Source organism: Sus scrofa, chromosome 1 (assembly GCF_054392235.1).
Source record: "Sus scrofa isolate SSC_HxYL_T2T_F1_AM1 chromosome 1, Sscrofa_HxYL_maternal_Yorkshire_Landrace_v2.0, whole genome shotgun sequence".
NCBI classification, from domain to species: Eukaryota; Metazoa; Chordata; class Mammalia; order Artiodactyla; family Suidae; genus Sus; species Sus scrofa.
In genome coordinates this window covers 67,217,651-67,238,425 of record NC_139383.1, presented here as the reverse complement: position 1 = coordinate 67,238,425, position 20,775 = coordinate 67,217,651, and the positions used below count along the sequence as shown (strand labels likewise).

Genomic DNA, 20,775 nt, shown 5'->3' with positions numbered 1-20,775 from the left:
TGAAAGGAGTTACTGAATCAAGAATAAAAAGAAAAAATAGATTTGAGACTTAACTAATTAATGAAATGTTTAATCTCAGTATAGAAATGATCCCATGCTGTGCATTCCACAAAATCCAGACTTGTGTGCTATTTGGGCTCTATTACATATTCAAATTCATTCAGATTTAACTGAGAAATCACTTACTCACGCATGAAAACATGGACTACCCTTTTAACATTTTCAAGTGAGGTTGTCAACTCCGTTTTACCCTATGTGAAATGTATGAGCTCAAATGATTTGGATTGTAAATCATCTATATTCCTGTAATTGATTGGAGCCAAGTAAAATGGAACTTACTGTGAGCAGTCATCTGAGCTCAATAGAATTTGGTGACAGCTTTATGAAATAGAAAATTTTAAGGTGGAGAGAATAGCACAGATGTGAAGACACACCAAACATAAAACAATGATTTGTCTTTCTTTAAAATTCAAAAATTCATTTGCAGGAAATATTGGAGTTCCATGGTCACATTCAAAAGGACTATGGTGCCTAAGGAAAAAAATTTCAAAAAAGGGACAAGAATTATTTGTTTGAGATATCCTTTGTGGTTTTATATATAAGAATAAAAAAAAAATCGAGGACATCCTAACTGGCAGGCTTAGCGGGGATTTGAATAGCACATTATGGTACATAAATGAAACAGAATGCTGTTGAGCTGCCAAAAACTGATGAAACATAATGATATTAAATAATATTTAGTTAAATGGGAAAAAATAATGCAAACTGAAGCTGTGCTTTGATTTCAGTTGTGTTGAATTATGTGTGCTTGTAATTATGTGTATTTGGATGATGAGAATGTGGAATTTCCCCTTTTGGTTCCTTTATTGCAGTAAAAATATGATTTGCACATTAAATAAGAATTAGGCAATAAAGATAACAGTGCCATTCCTGATATAAAATATTGTACAACTGTTTTCCATTGTTTCTGGTTCTGCTTCTGTTGAACTTGATTCTTACAAGAGATAGCAAGCTTGACTTCAGCAATTTTGTTGTTCACCAGATAGTCCCAGGATAACTGCATTTTACTGCTGAAACACCATCTGGACTTTGTTCAAAATCCTCCTTAGCATGAATTGTAGTTGGCTAATGTCTCTCCCTGTATAAACATCATAAATTATCTACTCTCAATAGGGACTTCTATCACTTTATAATTTAGATTATTTCAGCCTTTCAAGACACAGCTACAGGAACTTTTCAACATCTCACCCTATTTTGGGAGGCACAATTAATATATTTTTCAAGAAGCTTTATAATGAGTTTTTTTTTTAATACTTTAAGAGTCAGGTTTTATATATTTATATATCAGGTACTTTCCATCTTTAAAAGTTGGAAATTATTTTTAAAAAACAATCGAACACAAAATATGTTGGACATGTTGTACTAGAACAAGAGTAGCGAGAAAGTGTTTCAATGTTTTCTCTGATAGAGGTGTGGAAGTCATTTGAATTTTCTCATCAGCCTTCTCACATTCCTTCCCTCTGATGGCCTTGCCCCTCGTCATCCCTGGAGGTTTCTGCTCCTTAAGCAGCCAGCAGCTGTCAGAGTTGATAAGGATGTGATAGAAACTATTGCAAGGTGATTCTCTGTGTTGACTAAGGGCCAACACTCCAGAACCAGGAGATGGGGAAGAAGGATTGACTTCCTGTCCCTTAGCTAGAGAAACTAGAAAAAAGGCTTCACTTGGAATCTTTAGGAACACACATGACTGTCCTTTCATCGCTTTGGGGATGATAGGCCTGCCTTTGCCTTTTTCCTGCTTTGACATTTTTTTTGTCCCACAGATATAGTGGATCATCTTGCAGGGGATCAGTAAATAGTTGCTAAATTGACCCCAGAAGAGATTAAACCCATTTCCTCTGTTTTGCTTTCTGGGTGGGCTAGTGTCCCAACAGCCTATTCAGTTCAGGTGTTAGATTCATCCTGGAAAAACTGAGAGACCATTCTAGCAGTCATGGAATAGCCCATCTAAAGCTGAGTTAAAATATATCCAGGGAGGTTGTGGAAGTGATTATACACTTCTTAAGTAATTATGCCAGAGTTGGAGCACACAAATGGGTCTGATGGGGTTCTTGTCTTTGCAGCTGGCCTCCTGTAACACCTCTGTCAGTAGCCTGTGAGGCAACATCACAAGCAGAGAGCAGTGGATTGAGAAAAGGGGGTACAAAGAAGCACTAAAATGGGCCAGTCTGCTTTACCCACTGAAGTGGTCCATCCACTTCTATTCTCTCAAAATAGAGTGTTCTAGGTGAGCCCTTCAGGAGCCAAGTAACCCATCTGTTAAGACCAAATAAGGGAAGGTGGGAGTAGTGAAAATGAATATTAGGCACCTGCTTTGTACCATGCACTGGGCTAGGAGTTTTACATGTGCTAATCATCAGAGTAACCCTGTGAGTGACATTATCATACTTGTTTTTTAGATGAGGAAACCACAGCTCATAATGGTAAATTGCAGAGATAATATTTGAATTTCATCTGAATCCATGGCCAACCCTATGTGCTGTTGCTCACAGAAGGTCCAAGCCTAAAATAACTTCTTGGGGCTTGGGGGTCACTATACAGAGACTTAATTGTAAATAGGGAGAGTGAGAAAAGAGAAGATGGGGTGGCAGTCAAAGGATTTCAGGGCGACAGTGGGAAAGAGTAGGCAGTGTGCTGTTTTTAGGTATTGGTGATCACTAACAGTATGCCTTTATAATTAAAACTTCCAAAGAGCTTCCCACTCCATCTTTTCTGCCAAGCTTATCTGCTGAACTGAAAGGGTGAGGACTTGCATTCAAGAGGGGTGAACTTGGAGTTAGGGAGTGATATACTCAGGGTGGAATAGGACCCTGGAAGAAGGGAACACCAGTCAAGTCAAAGTCCATAGGAAGAGGTCAAAGGTCACATCCGGGGAGACCACATATAAACATCAAGTCCACTGCACCAGAGGTAGGATTGAGGGCAGGGTCAGAGATCAAGAGTTTGAGACCAGATGGGGATGAGATTGGAGCAAAGGCAGGCCAGGGGCAAGCAGGTTATGACTGAAGGTGGGAGGCGAGGCTTAGGATGAGTTCTTAGAACTGCAGTGGAAGTCTTGCACCTGCAATTCTGGAGGTGGGCTTGTAGTGTCTGGATGGGTAAGGCTGTTTTAAAGCTGAGAAGAGGGTTAACACTGGCATTCCATTTTCAGGATAATGGGGGATTAACAATATTTATATTTTTTCAAACTAGAAAACTGAAACCAAGAGAGATTGGTTAGTCACACAGCATGGGAGTGATAGAGCGGGGGTATGGCCTTCATCAATGACAAAGAAGAGGTGAGCGCGTCACTGCTATTCATAGAAGTTGCACAGAAACAGGCAGAACATGGGCACAGCAACCCCAACTGTCCAGTTGACAGTCCATCAGGTTAACAGAGCTGTGGAGAAACAGAACTCAGTCCACAACTCAAATGCACATGAAAGGCTAACTTTATTATATTAAAAAGTGATAGTATTTTGAAGATTTCTATGATGATCTTCTGTCTCATGATGGGGCATCTCAGTCAAATTCAGGGAAAACACCCCTTTCTCCCAGAGTTGTTTTAAGGTGCAGGTGGTGTGATCATACCTGCGCCAGGGCAGGGCGAGGGATGGGGCTGGGGACCTGGGGTGGGTCTGTCTTTCTATCCTCAGTTTGGTCCGTCCTCCAGAACTGATCCCTTGATTTCTGCTGAGCTACCTCCTGTTCCCAGGTACGAGTTTCCTGCACCAATGTCCTCACAGGGTGTGGACTCATTTGCTACCAGACTGGGGTGAACCCTGATGGGGGAACTGGTGGGGATCTCTGGGGTCACGTGCAAGAGAATTGTTCTCTTGCTAGAAAACGGTCACCCCTTCTCCTTTAATTATTTCCATCAGTCCTGGTCTCCCACTGCACCCTACCTCTGAGGTGGATGATTGACACTTCCTCAATCTAATGTGAAATGCAAGCAATGTCACTCCTAAATCCTCCTGCATGGACATTCTGGCACAGCCCTTGCTGGCTCCCCTAATAAAGCCAGCAAGACTTCATGGGGTGCTGGGCAAGATGCAGAATGCAGTGAATTTCTCTGGATCATCCTGCCCAGTGTTCATCTAGCTGCCTTGATTTTCCTTAGCGACCAAACAAGATTGCCAAGTATCTAAATGACGAGGTCTGGTTCCGGCTCCTTCATCAGAAATTACGGCTAAGGCCAGGTCAGCCTGACATGAAGAGAAGTCAATTGCTGGCAGCTGACCTCATCTCTGGCTGATATTCTTTTGTAAAAATGTAGAACCTTACATGTTTTAGGAATATTTGATGAATGCGGATAGAATATTCTGCTAATATTCATCTATTAAAGATATTCTTCTTTTCATTATAATAATTACATGAATATTTTTATGGTGGATTGATTAGAATAATTTTCCTCTAATTCACAATGGGCTTTTTGTTTATGTCCTAGTATCCTATTCCAGTGTAGTGATGGGAGGGATGAAAGTTATAACATTTCTGGCATGAGACTGTGAATCATTTTAGCTAATCGTGCTATTATAAAATTTAACTTATTCCAGAGATAATTCTATCACATGAGTAAGTGGAGACTTTATGGGCTGTTGCCTTTTTCTTCATCCACAAATAGAGAGACTCTGGGTACCACAAAATGGAATTGGACCAGACAGATTGGATTCGAATCCTGGCTCTGTAGAAGTTAAGTGTCACCTTAAGTCAGTCACTTAAATTCTCTGAGTCTTGATTTCTTCCTCTGTGAAATGGGTCAAAGTCCCTGCTTTGTGAGGACTGTACATTAGACTGGACAGCTGCTTCAATGTACTCCATCACACCCTTTTCAGCGACTTAGCAGCTACTTACAGATATGTTTAGTAAAAATGGGGAACACGATCATAAGGTCAAGAGAGATTAAAGCAGAAAGACCTTTTCATTACTTCAGCTGAGACTAGAAGTGTAGTGTCAAGTGTCAGAAAACCTGGTTTCAAATCTCACCTCTGTTATGTTAGAGTTACCATTAGATAATTTCTCTGAGCCTCAGTTGTGAAAAACAAAACAAAACAAAAACCAGTAACTCTAACCCAAAGAGTTGTAGGATCCAAGAGTTCTCTCATGGTGCAGGGGGTTAAGGATCTGGCATTGTCACTGTAGTGGCTTGGGTTGTGGCTGTGGCTCGGGTTAGAGCCCTGGCCCCAGAACTTCCACATTCTTTGGCCTTGTGGCCCTACCACCCAAAAAGAGTTGTAGGATCCTAAATGATATAACACATGTGAATGTTTCGTATGATGCTTGGCCCTTGATAAGTATGCAATAAATGTTTGGTGTTGAATCAAAACACTAAGCTTATGGAGTGTCAATTATTTGAATTGAATTTCCATAGAGATAGCTTTGTATTGTGGAATACGCCATAGTTTGTTCTAAGTAAATATATCCAAAAATATGACACTGTAAAATAACCATTCATAGACTAGATTTTTCCCCACAAAAATTAATTAAAATTTCATTACCTGCAGAGAATCCCTATGATAATAATATCCTGTGATAACACACGTTTGGCTTTGACAAAATTGATAATCGGATCTTGTTCTGCACAGTAGGCTTATCCTGACTGGCTCTTTGATCTTGCAATAATGACGCTGAAGTTTAAATGACTGTATTTTTTTTCAGACCCTCAGTAATATGGTGAGGTCAACAACAATTGTAGCCCTGTGGTCCCACTTTTATGTTTCCATAAATATATATGGTATATGTTACTTGTTACTATACTGCAGCTGAGGAAACTGAGCAGAGACGGTCATTATCTGACCCTGGAAGAGATGACAGATGAAATGGAAGAAGTGGGTTGGGAATAACTGAGGAAATTTTTGACATAGTTTGTCTTCAATGCTTTCTCCTATCCATCCTCTTTCCCTCCCAATCCAATGTAGAGAGCTTCCTTTTTTCCTTGCCTCCAGTTTTAAGCTTCCCTCACCCCTTAATCATATCTTGAACTTGGTGGAGTATGTGGCAGATTCAGTGCTCACCAAATATTCTATTCTGTCCCCAAGATCTCCCAGCCTTCCTTGGAGGTTAGGGCCAGATGACCAGGGCTGACCAGTGGAATATGAATGAAATGTCATGTGTGACTTCTGGGCCAAAGCAATTAAAAGCTATCATCTAGTGTTAATAACTCCAGTAAAGAACAAGATACTCACTTGTACCTTTGTAATTAACATGTTTACCTTCCTTTTGCAAAATGCACCATAACTTAGTAGTTTTGCGTTTTCTGGAATTTCATAAATGCAATCGTAGAGTACAATCTTTCGTGTCTGGTTTCTTTTGCTCATCCTAACGTTAATGAGTTTCATCCAGGTTTTTGCATGTACATTCATTTGATTGCAAAGAATCATCCCACTGTATGACTATGTCACAATTTGTTTATCCCACTTACCTGTTATTGGACATTTGGGTTGTTTCCAGTTTGGCTTCTAACCCAAAGAAATGTTTAAAAATTTGAGTATTATCTATATGTGAATATATGCTTCATTTATCTTGAATAAATACTTAGGAGCAAAATGGATGGTTATCAAGGTAAGCATATGCTTAACTCTATAAGAAATACCAAACTATCTTCTAGAGCAGCCTTATCATTTTATATTCCCACCACCAATTTTATATTAAATTTCCAGTTACTCTGCATTCTTGTCAGATCTTGGTCTTTTTATTATTAAAATTTAGCTATTCTAATAGGTTTATAGTGGTATTCCGTTCTGGTTTAATTTGCATTTCCCCAGTGACTAATGATGTTGAGTTTCTTTTCACTTATTTTTTTATAACCATTAATATCTCTGTTCCTGGGTCTGTTTGAATCTTTTGCTCACTAAAATAGTCAGAATGTTTTCTTGTCTAATTGAAAGAGTATTTATATATTCCGAACAGAAATTCTTTATCAGACATATGCTTTGCAAATATTTTCTCCTGGTCTGTGGCCTGCTTTTTCATTTTCTTAGCGGTGTCTTTTGAAGAGCAGAAAATTTTAGTATTAATAAAGCCTAACCTATCGCTTATTTTTTTTATTCATACTTTTTGTGTGCTAAGAAATATTTGCCTAACCCAAAGTCACAAAGATACTTTTTTCTGTACTTTCTTCTAGAAGTCTTAGAGTTTTGCTCAAATATTTTGAAATAATTTTCATTCCCGATATGATTTATTTATTTATTCATTAATTCTTTTTTATTTTTTGGTCTTTTTAGGGGTGCACCTGTGGCATATGGAGGTTCCCAGGCTAGGGGTCCAGTTCGAACTATAGCCGCTAGCCTATGCCAGAGCCATAGCAACTTGGGATCTGAGCCATGTCCATGGCCTACACCACAGCTCACAGCAATGCCGGATCCTTAACCCACTGAGCGAGACCAGGGATCGAACCAAAGTCCTCATGCATGCTAGTTGGAGTCGTTAACTGCTGAGCCATGACAGAAACTCCCATTCATTCTTTTTTTTTTTTTTTTTTTTTTTTTTGTCTTTTTAGGCCGCACCTGTGGCATATGGAGGTTCCGAGGCTAGGGGTTGAATTGGAACTGCATCCACCAGCCTATACCACAGCCTTAGCAATTTGGGATCTGAGTTACATCTGCAACATATGTTGCAACTCAAGATTCTTTGCCTACTGAGTGAGGCCAGGAATTGAACCTGCATCCCCACAGACACTATGTTGGGTCCTTAACCCAATGAACCACAGTGGGAACTCCAGGGATTTATTTATTTATTTATTTATTTATTTATTTATTTATTTTGGTCTTTTCTAGGGCTGCGCCCGCAGCACATTGAGGTTCCCAGGCTAGGGTCTAATCAGAGCTGTAGCCACTGGCCTACGCCACAGCTCACGGCAACGCCAGATACCCAATCCACTGAGTGAAGCCAGGGATCGAACCCACAACTTCATGGTTCCTAGTCGGGTTTGTTAACCACTGTGCCACACGGGAACTCCTATTTATTTTTTAGTATAAATATCCAGTTGTCCCAGAACCATCTTTGAAAATGTTATTATTTCCCCATTGAATTACCTTGATATTTTTGTTGCAAACTCATTTACCAAATTGGTTTGGATTTATTTCTGGATTCTCTATTCTGTTCTACTGACCTATATGTTTATACTTATGCCAAAACTACTTTTGCTTGCTTACTGAAGTCATTCTTGAAATCAGATAATGGAAGTTCTTCAGCTTTGTCTCACCCTCGTCTGAAAGTCATTTAGGCTAAGTTTTTTGGATTTCCATATAAATTGTAAAATCAGTTTGTCATTTTTTTTTACAAGAAAAACCTGTAAGGTGTTTGATTTAAAATGCATTGAATTCGTACATCAATATAGGAAGAAATGACATTTTGACAATTTTGAGCTTCCAATACATGAATATAGTATACCTCTCCATTATTTAGTTCTTATCTAACGTCTTTTAGCAATATTTGGCAGTTTTTCAGTATACCTACCTTGTACACAATTTTAAAAAAATACTTCCTGAGTAGTTCATATCTTCTGATGTCATTATTGACAGCATTGTTTCCTTATTCCAATTTCCAATGACTCATTGCTCATATGTAGAAATACAATTGATTTTAATATTGACCCTGGATCATGTGAACTTACTACATTTTACTTATTAGTTTTAGTACATTTTTGGTAATTTTTAAAGGATTTCCTACATAGACAATCAAGTCATCTGCAAATACAGAAAAAGAAAAAGAGTTTTGATGATGAAATTTCAGACATAAAAGGAATCCCAGGGGAGACATTGGGAAGGTGCCCCTCAGGTATGATTTGGGGAAGTAGACACTAAATTAATCTGTGCAAGAAGTGACTTCAGATCTTGTGGGAAAAAGACAAAACCAAAAATAAACCCCGTAAATCTCCTTGCACAGATCTGGGTCCTAAATTCTTAATTGTACAATTCTTAATTGTAAGGCTTCTCCTGACTTGTGCTTAAGGTTCATCAACATAAATTGTGCTAGAGGTTAAATTAAATACAGCCACTTAATGACTTCTCAAGGGGACTGAAGTAATTAATCAGGATTTGAATTAAACTTCTAAGCAAAGTGACTACAATTGCATCTTGAATAGGTGCAGGAAAATCATAATGTTATAGTCATTCTTACAAGTCAATCAGGTTAAGCCTAAACAACTGTAGTTAAGACACAGATAAACAAACATTACTCATCAATTATATTCTCCTCTTTCAAGGTTAAAATAAAAATAATTTGATGCTTAAATATTTGTTGATAAAAGTTCACCATATTTTATTCATTTAATTTCGAATGTCATCCAGCTCTCTCCGATTCTTACCAGCTCCAGCCATTTCACGTGTCTGTGGTTAATTTATATTCTACTGAAGGGATATCTTCCAGAAGAATATGCTTGTCTGGTTAAAAACTATGGCATATTAAAGACAATAAGTCTTTCAAAATTTCAGAAGGCTGTAAAACCTTTCTAATCAGTGTACTCATAATGTTTTTATGGATAGTTCATTTTTAAATAATGCCAATCTTACATTATATTGATGCTGACTTTTCTCAAATGCACATAGAGCTTTAAAATGTGCATCACTTTTTAAAATGGTCAATTTTATTTCCTCCAAATGTTGATTTACTCAAAATAGATTTTTTTTTCCCTTCTGAGACTGCATTCCAGTCTATATGTAAATTGAAACACACTCAGATTAAATTAAAATAACAGTGAATCATGGGACAGTTTCCTCACATAAAGTCTTTTCCACTCTTTCCACAGGAAAGAGAAAATCTGTATTTGATGTCTACTGAACCTGTTTGGCATTCCAGAGATGTCAGAATCCTGAAGAATACATCTTAGCTGGTCTGGGTAATGCTTTTGTTGCATAAAAGAACTAAGCTGGAGAGGGATTTGTGATTTTTCAATTCTGGAAATAGTATGATGAAAAAACTAATGATCCCACACAGAGTTCAGTGTTTGTGCAATGTTTATTCAGCCAGACAGAGCTGTTTTTCTTCTGCTATTAATCCTCAGCTTTTCTTAGACTCTGGCATAAAGTATTGGTGGAAAGCAATGTTTTAGTAGCATGTTACATTTCATTAAATAAATATGGGCATATGAGTGAATCACACAACCATTTTGAAGCCAAGCACATTTCCTAACCTAAGAATTTAACTCTTTAATTTGCATTCATTTTCACTTTATAGAAAAATTATACTTTCACCCCTTCTCTCTTTTATCTTGGAAACTAGTAGTAATAATTCAATGTAAAAATCCAAAAATCTCTTCATGGAATCATTTAAGATGTCCCATAGTGAAAAAAAAAATTTTTTTTTTTTTGTGAATGGCACATATTGTGTATTCCCTTAAATCTGTCTTTACTTTTTTTTCCTAAGTCACTCTGACGGTGTCTTGTGAACACACTTGAAATGGCTTGATCCAATAAGAATTCAAATTCCATCACATCTTTTCCTCAAATCTCATCTTTTTAGTCTTGTGCTTCCCCAATAAACATGCCAATTCTGTTGAGATTACCATGTTCGCTTCCCAGAATCACTTGTGCATCATTTCGTGATGTATATTGGGATTGATTTTTAAAAATATGGTGGCAAAGAATAGAGCTAGAGTAGGTGAGAGCGACAGAAGCAGGAGGGAGGGAGAAAAACGGGAGAAAATCCTTTGGAATCTTCATGAAGTTCGTCCAAATTGCAAATCCTGTTTGGCATTTATTGAACACTTACTACCTGGTGGGCGCTGCAGAACACGTCCTCCATAATTTTTGTCTTTTAGTTTATCCTTCTCCTATGAAGTAAGCCATCTGTTAATGCCCACTGTAATGTGGGAAAATCAAGGACTACAGAAATTAAGCGGCTTTTGGAGTTTCCGTTGTGGCTCAGTGGTTAACAATCCTGATTAGTATCCATGAGGACATGGGTTCGATCCCTGGCCTTGCTCAGTGGGTTAAGGATCTGGCATTGCAGTGAGCCGTGGTGTAGGTCACAGATATGGCTCAGATCCCACGTTGCTGTGGCTGTGGCACAGGCCAGCAGCTACAGCTCTGATTCGACCCCTAGCTTGGGAACCTCCATATGCCAAGGGTGCAGCCCTAAAAAGACAAAAGACAAAAAAAGAAAAAGAAAGAAAAAAAGAAAAGAAATTAAGTGGTTTTTCCCAGATTACACAAGTACTAACTAGCAGAAAAGCGACACAAATTCAGGTTTGCCTGCTTTCAATATGTAGGGCAAACCTCTATCACCATCTCGCAACCACTTCTGTTAGGAGCAGACATTTCCGAAAGGGCTTATTTTTCTTCTGAAATTACTCAAAATGAGGCCAAGGCTTGTGTTTTTGGTTTTATGTTCCTCTGACAACTTGTAGGCAAACCCTTACCCTCCCCCTAAAACTCTGAAATCTTATTCTAGGTTTTTTGCACAAATCTCTTTGTAAGGACAAAAATGCAATGGAAACAGAGGTATTAGATTCAAGCCAGCATGAAATTTGCCCTATCTTAGTCAGCCAGACCCTGCTGACGGCCCCAGAGGGGCCAGCTGGAGTCAGGGCAGCATTGCAAGAAGTATCTCAAAACAGCGGTTGGCTCTCCCTGCCCCACCTCAGTGCCTGCAGATGCCCCACTTTGACGGTGACTGGGGGCTGCATCTCATTCACTGAGCAAGAATCGACTTCCCAGCCCTTGGTCTTTTACACATTGTAATAGCTGTGGTAAAAGATGCAGACATTTTATTTAAGATAGGAAAATCTATGATAGTGATCCCAGCCAGTCTTGTTCTCCCATCCCCCTTCTTATTCCTATCCTCAATTTATTGCTGTCTTTGATCTTTTGTTTCAGAAAGGACAAACTGTTTTGTGCCCTGATTTCAACTTTTTTTTTCCTTTGTCTTTTTTTTAGGGCTGCACCTGTGACATATGGAAGCTCCCAGGCTAGGGCTCCAATCGGAGCTGTAGCCACCGGCCTACACCACAACCACAGCAACGCCAGATCCAAGCGGGGTCTGTGACCTACACCACAGCTCATGGCAACACTGGATCCTTGACCCACTGAGCAAGGCCAGGGATCAAACCTGCAACCTCATGATTCCTAGTCAGATTCGTTTCCGCTGCACCATGACGGGAACGCCCCGATTTCAACTTTTGATTTAATAAATCAGTAAATCAATTTAATAAATAATGACTTCCATGTAACAGAAGGTATCAGAGTGGCACCCCTTGTTATGAAAGCTGGCATAGAATTTCGGTCCCAGCACTGTGCAGGAGCAAAAGATGGCAGTGTGATTTTCTTCTGCCCAGAGTTATCAGCACTTGTATTTACAAAGCATTTTGTGTAGAGGGATGCTATGTGGCAGTTACATTTTAGCTAAGATAATTATATCCCAGCTGCTGAAACTTTTCCCTTCTTTTAAAGTATTGTACTTCTGGTAAGTATTCTTTCTTCTCCTATTGTTCTCTTGAGTTCTAAAGCAACCAAGTTTTCTTTAGAAGGGATGGTTGAGGAAGAAGACCTCCTGATTGAGCCAATATTCTGATTAATTTAGATTTAATGCGAAAGTCCTTTTGGTTAAGTCTTAGAACAACCATTAAAAGATGATTTGTAAACACAGCAAATGGAATGTTACCCAATTATTGATGGCTGACATGCACTCAGGATCCAAGTTCTCTATCTGAATGCGGTCCCGGGACAGAATTGTGCAAAATGGCAGCTGGTGGACCTTCCACTCATCCTCTCTGGGTCCTTTTTTACTTGGGTTCAAATCCCAGTTTCTTTAGGTACTGTTTGATCTTGAGCAAGTTTTTTATTTTCTATGACGCTCAGTCTTTTCATCTATACAAAGAATAATAACTACCTCAAAGGGTTGTTCTGAGGACTAAATAAGTTAATTCGTGTCAATGTCTTAGCATAACCGTTGGCAGAGTGCAGGTGTAAGTCTTAGGCAACAATAGCTCAACTTCTTCTTCTTTAGTGTTTGCTGACCTCAACACATACTTTGAAAATTGCTTTCCTTCAGATAAATATCACATAAATCAAATCATTTTCTTGCCGTTGCTTCTTTCTTTTGAAGAGAGAGTTTAGTTGTAGTGGAGGGAAAACTACTTCAGCCGGCTGGTTCTGTATTGGGGGGGCACATAAAATGTTTTGTGTAATTTAACAGATGTAAGTTATTTTATAGAGAGCAAAAATAACTTGGTTAAGTTTGATGAATGCATATGGAAACATAAGACCAACTGGCTGGATGACTCAAGAATATGAATCATAAATTTCTATTTTGGATTAACAAGAACCTTGAATAATCTGCCTCATTTCTTTAATGGCTTTCTACACTGAAGTGGAAAAAAGTTTGCACCTAATTAGACTGCCTGTTTGTCCCTCCCTTCCTTCTTCCCTCCCTTCTTTGTCCTACATGGGCATGATGAAGAGACAGAGGAAAGAGCTTGTTTGTTCAGTCTCTGGTCCTTCTCTTTGGCCATCCTCTCCATGGTGGAAGGTCGGTGCGCAAAGGTCACCATCCAGGGCCCCTACATTAAACACTCTGACCTCACTGCCAAATCACTTTTCCAGAAAGTGCCACCAGATCATGTGTCACTTTTATGAACTTTTGTTCTGGCAAATCTGATGTTATGTGTCGCCTCCTTCTTGGTTAAAATGTGTGCTCTTTAAAGGCAAATGCTATGTAAGGATAGAGGTTTGTTTCCGGCCTGATTTTAAGAACATTCTTTACCTCATTCTGAAAAATTTAAAGCATATTTAATTTAATACAGTACCACAGCAGGAACCTAGAATTTACAGGTTAACTCCTCATTAGCATGTTATATCTAAGTTGTGCACTAAAACAAGGTTATAAGTCATGAATGAATACATTTAGGAAGTGTGTTTGAATTGCATTGATTGGTAGAAGTCTGCGATTTGATCAAAGAGTTGATTCATGTCAACATCAAGTTTATGTTTTGCCCACTTAAACCAGTTTTTATTGCTTTAAAAGTGTTTGCTTATTAAGTGTACAATGACATATTGCTTACAATTTTGACTTCACTAAAATGAACAAATATGTTTTACATTTAACTTTTGAAGCATTTCATTGTTTATTTATGTTTTAATTAATAGTTTAAAAAATCTTCCATCATTTAACCTCTAAAGTTAGTTCTTTAATAATAGAACAAAACAACACCTTCTTCTCTCCTAAAAAAATCAAACTGGTCATTAAAACATTTTGTATTTGTTAATATACACATAGACCTCTTGACTCACTTTTAATTTACATTTATGGAAAAGAAAGACATTCATACTCTTAGTTATCATTTGACAGCTAGTATCCATGTATATTTTATACATTCTTATAATTATTCTTTTTTTATCAATGCTACAATTATCCGTATATAAATATATATATATATATATATATATATTTCACATAGGTGAGTTATGTCATTTTAAAAGAAATATTTACACAAAATATAATAATTTTGGGCACCAAGATTAAAACTATTTATTCATATTTTTTAAATGTGCAATCTTGTGAAGCCCATTGATTTCTCTGAGTGCATTTAAGTGATTACCTACATTTAAAACTAACCAAATTAAAAATTTGGGTAATTTTTTTTTTCTTTCTTTAGGGCTGCTTCCCTGGCATATGGAGATTCCCAGGCTACAGGGCTAATTGGAGCTATAGCTGCTGGCCTATGCCACAGCCACAGCAACACCAGATCCGAGCCACATCAGCAACCTACACCACAGCTCACAGCAACACCGTATCATTAACCCACTGAGCAAGGCCAGGGATCAAGCCCAAAACCTCATGGTTCCTTGTTGGATTCATTTCCCCTGTGCCATGTCCGGAACTCCAAATTTCGGTAATTATATTTGTAAAAAAGGAACCCCAATTTAGAAATGATAGCAAAAATCCTATATATTTATTTAATTTTTTAAAGAACAATAGAGAACTCCCAGCACATTTGATGATATCAAGTCAGAAAAACAGGATTTTAGCATGCTTCTAGCTCTGATAAGTTCACTAAATTTTGCTGATATTTTCATATATAATTGGCAGTTCTTATATTCTAGGAGTTTATGGCCAATGGGAATGTTATTTACATGAGGGAAATAATATATAGTTAACCAAAGGATCAGCAGCTATTTCCAGTGGTAAGCAAGTTGTGATTAATTTGTGAGAGGAAACACCCTTACATTTACTTATGGCCAGTGATGAGTGATTAAATGTAGATATTTGTAAGAGAGAGTGTGCACTAGGTCAGTCAAGGAAAACCTGGAAAAATAAAACCTTGAAATGGCAGAAGCATAGAGTTATAGCACAGGGGCAAATACTAGAAACCCTTCTTTCAGGCACTTTGTAGCTATACCTGTTCTATTTTTATAGATTCTCACAGAAAGATATTACATAATTTATGCCTTTTAGTTTTATACTGACTAAATTGATAATAAGATTAATAATCATATCTGACTTGCTAATGTCCATTTTGATTTCAGTGTGAAAAACTAGGTATAAACCCATCCCTGGCTCATTTAAAGAGTAATACCTCAGGAGTTCCCATCGTGGCTCAGAGGTAATGAACCCGACCAGTATCCATGAGGACACAGGTTACTCCCTGACCTTGCTCAGTGGGTTAAGGATCTGGTGTTGCCATGAGTTGTGGTGTAGGTCACAGATTCGGCTCGGATTCCATGTTGCTGTGGCTCTGGTGTCTGCTGGCAGCTGTAGCTCTGATTAGACCCCTAGACTGGGAACTTCCATGTGCTGTGGGTGCAGCCCTAAAAAGCAAAAAAAAAAAAAAAAAAAAAAAAAAAAGGAGTAATATTTCAGTGGTGAGCTCTCAAGACTATCTTTTCCACTTGCTTGTCCCAGACCAAGCCAAGTACAGCAATCTCCCCATGAGACCATTTTTGGAGGAGTGAAAATCCATCACTTTCTTACATCCATTACTTCCTCTTCACTCCAGCAATGCCCCTAGTAGTTGGCCATCTTTCATGGGGGCACATCATTAAGATACGCAAGGCAATCTGGTCTGCTTATTCACTCAGCAGTTCTCACACAGCTCCCCACCTTCCCACCCACTACACTGATAGCAAATTTGACCCTAACAGTAGTCAGGTTTGAGACTAAGCATTGCAGAGTTGAATCCGTAGTTAAAATTGGAAATGTGAAGGGACTTCACTATTGCCTCTGAGCCACTTACTTTTTAAAAATCTTATTTTATTTTTATTATATTTGATTTACAGTGTCATGTCAATTTCTGCTATACAGTATAGTGACCCAGTCGCTATATATATTCCAAGAGATTAGATATAGTTCCCTATGGTGTAGAGTAGGACCTCATTGTTTATGCATTCTAAAAGTAATAGTTTGCATCTACCAACCCTAAATTTCCCATCCATCTCACTCCGTTCCCTCCCCCTTGGCAACCACAAGTCTGTTCTCTATGTCTGTGAGTCTATTTCTGTTTTGTAGATAGGTTCATTTGTGCCGTATTTTAGATTCCACATGTAAGTGCTACCATATGGTAATACACATAACCCTGGAAAGGGTGACATGTTGAGCTGTTGTAGGTCATCTTTCCTTACCTGCAAAGAAATTTATTAGAATTCTTTCTTCTGTATCCTACTGCTTAAGGTGGTTTCTGAGAGTAACTGTTGGATAATTTAAAATCCAGTGGGTGGTACTGGGTGGGGATATCTATCTTGAGGAGCCCTGAAGTTGGTAACTTGAGGGGTTGGAGAAATATCAGAAGGGATCCTTTTTAGGCAGTTAACGATTGTCAGAAGAGACAGCATTTCTGGTGTTTACCACGTGCCAGGCACTGTCTTATGACCTTTTATATGTACTGATTCATTTAATTCTCATGAAAACCTTATGAAATAGAGTCTACAGTTAGCTCCCTTCTGCAGACAATAAAACTGAGGTAAAGAAAAGTTAAATAATCACCAAGATCATAGTAAATGACAGAGTAGATAGCAGTGTGGCAATCTGAATCCAGCTAGCCAGTTCATCTAGAGCTTAAGCAATACTATCTATTCACCTGGTTCCTTACTTAGAGATAGCGGTAAAGACTTGGGAGTGAGAACCCAGGAGGGGAAAAGAGTCCAGAAAAGGAGTGTGGGTGGCCCACCAGCTACATCACAAACTTCAATTCGCTTCAGATTAGTTTTACAGTCTGTTAATGGAAGGAGATGGTTTTGATCCCATGATCTCTCCCGGAAATAGGAATCTGTGTTTTAGCTCAACTCTGCTAAGTCATGCCACTTTGGATAAATTTATCTTTTTAATCTACATCTTAATTTACAAATAAATAAATGGGTTCTACAAAAGAAAGTAAATGAGCATAAATTCTTTTAAATGTGAAGTAATCATTCTGTATATATCACTGATTTTGATAACTTCTTTGTTTAATATGGAAACAACCAAAAAAGCTAAGGAGCCCAAATAAGACAATTCTAAATAAAAAGCTCTTGGGAGAATAAAATTTTTAAAAACCCTGTAAAAACAAGGAAACAATCACTTAGATTTTTATTGTATGCATAGTTCTTATCTCCAAAGGCAAGGTGAGAAGTTGGTGAAGTTGTCTAGGTGATTCCTAAGGAAAGATTACTTGTGTTCATATGCCCTGATAAGAACAAGAACAGTTAGTCTTTCCCACCATGTTTGTGGGTTTCTTTGACTGACTGATTGATTTTTGGCCTTAAATCCATTTTCTCCTAAATCCATAAGAAATTTTGCCATGAGTATATAGGTCAACTGTGGTTTCTGGAAAATTGCTTTTCTTTTTAAATTTCAAGACATTTGTGGAATTCTCTATTCTAAAATTGGCCATTTGGGCAGGAACGTTCTGGGATTGATTTTGGAATAACGCTTCAGTTCCATCTATCCTTTACTTTTGCTGGTAGAGTTCGGTCACACTCCACCAGCCTGGTGTTGTGTTTTGGAACTTGGAGCTTCCCATTGCTGGGTGTCATTACCCATAGTTTGCTCTGAAAATTAACTGTGTAGCTATTGGTAGTTTTCAGGAAAGCCATTGTATTCACTTTCCTGCTCTGAATCAATAAACAGGTCAGACCTCTGGACAAATGTCTCTATGATGAGGTCCAGCCTAGGGGGTAGGGAAAGTGAGGAACAGGGTTGGGCTCATGGACATGGAAACTTATTAGAGTCATGTGATAAGCACCAAATATCGCTTTCATTGTAAAGTTGAAGGTAGCGAAATTGTTTCAGAAGGATCAGAGTGTTCTGATGGAACTAGAATGTTGTTATTTAGCCCAATTTCCCTGGAAGAGACAGGTTCTCTTCATGATGGTGTGGAGGCGCAAGATCAAATTAATAGTAGCAGAGTGGGTAGCAGGAAGCTAGAGTTAGCCTACTGGGATGAGGAAAGATCTAATCAAGTTCCATATCAGCGAGGTAAAGTGAAAGAGCATTTGGAAAGAACTACCAATGCCAAGGTTTCTTTGCATGAAATATAGCACAAGTTCAGGCTTCTAAATTCCACATACCTCTGACCTTTGGCTCTTTTACGTCTCTATTTTTCTGGCCTGACAGACCACATGCCAATGTGCAACCCAGAATCCCTCACCCTGGTGATTTATGGCTTACAGCTGCTTCAGTGCCTCAGACATGGCAGCTGCTTTTCAGATGTCTTCAAACCGGAGAGAGTGTGTTAATGTGAACTTGAGTGGCTACAGAAGAGAAGAAGAAAAGTTGATGAAAAAAATCATCTGAATTCAGCCCCAAAGCTTCCCATTGATCTTTGCCTTCAGGGCCAAGCAAAATGTTTGGTTTATTTCATAAGCTAATTAGGTGTGTGAAAGGCTACTTGGCATCTGCTATTGACTGAACCCAACAAAAGTGATCACTGGGCTGGGTAATCAATAAGGGATCAATAATAAGCGTGTGATTGGATTAGCCATTTGATCAATGCTATGTGCTAATATATTAACAAGCAAATTACCGAGCAGCCCTTAAGAGCAGAATGCTGAGTCTGATTGCATTACAAACTAGTGAGATCTAATGACCCGCCAAGTGCAAAAGGTTAGTTATACAAATCAAGATCTGAAGGTATTTTTTTTTCCTTGAAGATTTCTCCCCTACCAGAGAAAATGCCTCCTTAAGTGAGATTCAAATTAAATTACAATTAGAAAGCAGTTGCACTGGGACATCTAATTTCCAGGCAGGTATCATTTGGAAAGAAGAGGGCTTGGGAAGTCCAGAAAAAAAAAAAAAAAAAACATTGCCTGGAGGACTTACAGGAAAACTCAGATAAATATCGAAAATGGCAACCACAGAGAATGCCAGAATAGCCACTAGTATTTCTCCAATAAAAGTTTAGCAAATGCAGTCCCGATTTGGATATATAGAGCTCTTTAATGATAGAATCTAATGGTGGGTGAGTTTTTTTTTTTAATCAAAACCAGAGATGTCGTCCCAATTTGCATTTGTGTTTGAAGGTAGCCTATTATCTTAACTAATTCAATCTCAAAATGGGTAAGCAATAAGATACATCTTGTGTGTGTGTTTACGTGCACATGCAATCACCATATGCGTAGTGCAAAGGATCGTTGCTAACAACGTGCACTTTCAAAAAAAAAGAGATAGAGAGGGAGGGAGGGAACCAATTACATGACACAGGATGTGGAAGAGGGAAGAAATATCCTCCACTTCCTAAATCTTCAGAACATGTTACTGTTGGATGATTCCATAATCTACCTCACAGGAGTAAGAAGCCACAAAGCAGAGCTTTCCTCCTACCCCGTTTTCCCTATGATTAGGTGAATCATTTATTCAATTGACTGTGCTCTTTCTGATTCCCTAAGTGGAGACCAGGCAAGCCTTTGCTCACTTTCTTAATCCTTTTCCTTTAAAGAAACCCTTTTTTCCCCTTAGCCTCAGGGAAGCTGAACCGATTAGTCTGAATTCTCCAGTGTTATTTGCAGACTGGAAAGGTCTCCCCGGGCTGGGAGGCAGAGTGGCAGCCGTGCCTTGGTGAGGTGAGGCAGGCGGCAGCTGACAAAACAGGCGGCCTGGCCCGCCGAGCTGGGGGCCGGGAGGGGAGAGGCTGTCAATCAGTATCAAAGGAGCGCAGGCAGGGAATATAATATCTGATGGAGCCCTGTCAGTGCCAAGACTTTAAGGTGAACTAAGGTTGATGTGCCTGAGGCTTAAACGCCTGGTTCCTCAAAGTTGCGTGTTTCGGCACTAGGGGGTCTATAGGCAGATTTTTCCCACTTGAGCTGCATTTGGTGGGTTTCAGTTTGTAAACCTTCCTATGTTAGTTTTTGAACCCAAACGCCTAGTCCAGTGCCATCAAGAACACCAAATGACATTTCTATGAGAACTATTGTTTCATTTGAATAGTCAATGATCACAGCAATGGCAGTCCTTTCAGACCCACTCCTTTGTGGTGTTGTCTTGTTTGACCAGCTCTGTTCTATGTTTTAAAATACCTTTTTTGAGTGCCTACCAAAGTATAACATATAGGAAGCTAGCAATATGCAGTTGAAGAGCTTAACTCCATTTATTTTTTTTTTTTTTTTTTTTTTTTTTTTCTTTTTTTTTTTTTTTTTTTTTTTTTAATTTTATTTTCCCACTGTACAGCAAGGGGGTCAGGTTATCCTTACATGTATACATTGCAATTACAGTTTTTCCCCCACCATTTCTTCTGTTGCAACATGAGTATCTAGACATAGTTCTCAATGCTATTCAGCGGGATCTCCTTATAAATCTATTCTACGTTGTGACTGATAAGCCCAAGCT

At 38.6% G+C, this 20,775-nt stretch overlaps 1 protein-coding gene across 4 annotated transcripts in view; it reads left to right on the top strand.

The window, feature by feature from the left end:
• The window catches only part of LOC146406133 (uncharacterized), a 196,805-nt gene that overhangs the window by 109,916 nt on the left and 66,114 nt on the right, over positions 1 to 20,775 (top strand). For all 4 annotated transcript variants that reach the window (XR_014806456.1, XR_014806454.1, XR_014806453.1 and 1 more), the window contains one exon: positions 9,788 to 9,877. The gene's annotated coding sequence lies outside the window, so the exon portion shown is untranslated. The remainder of the gene's footprint in view (positions 1 to 9,787; positions 9,878 to 20,775) is intronic.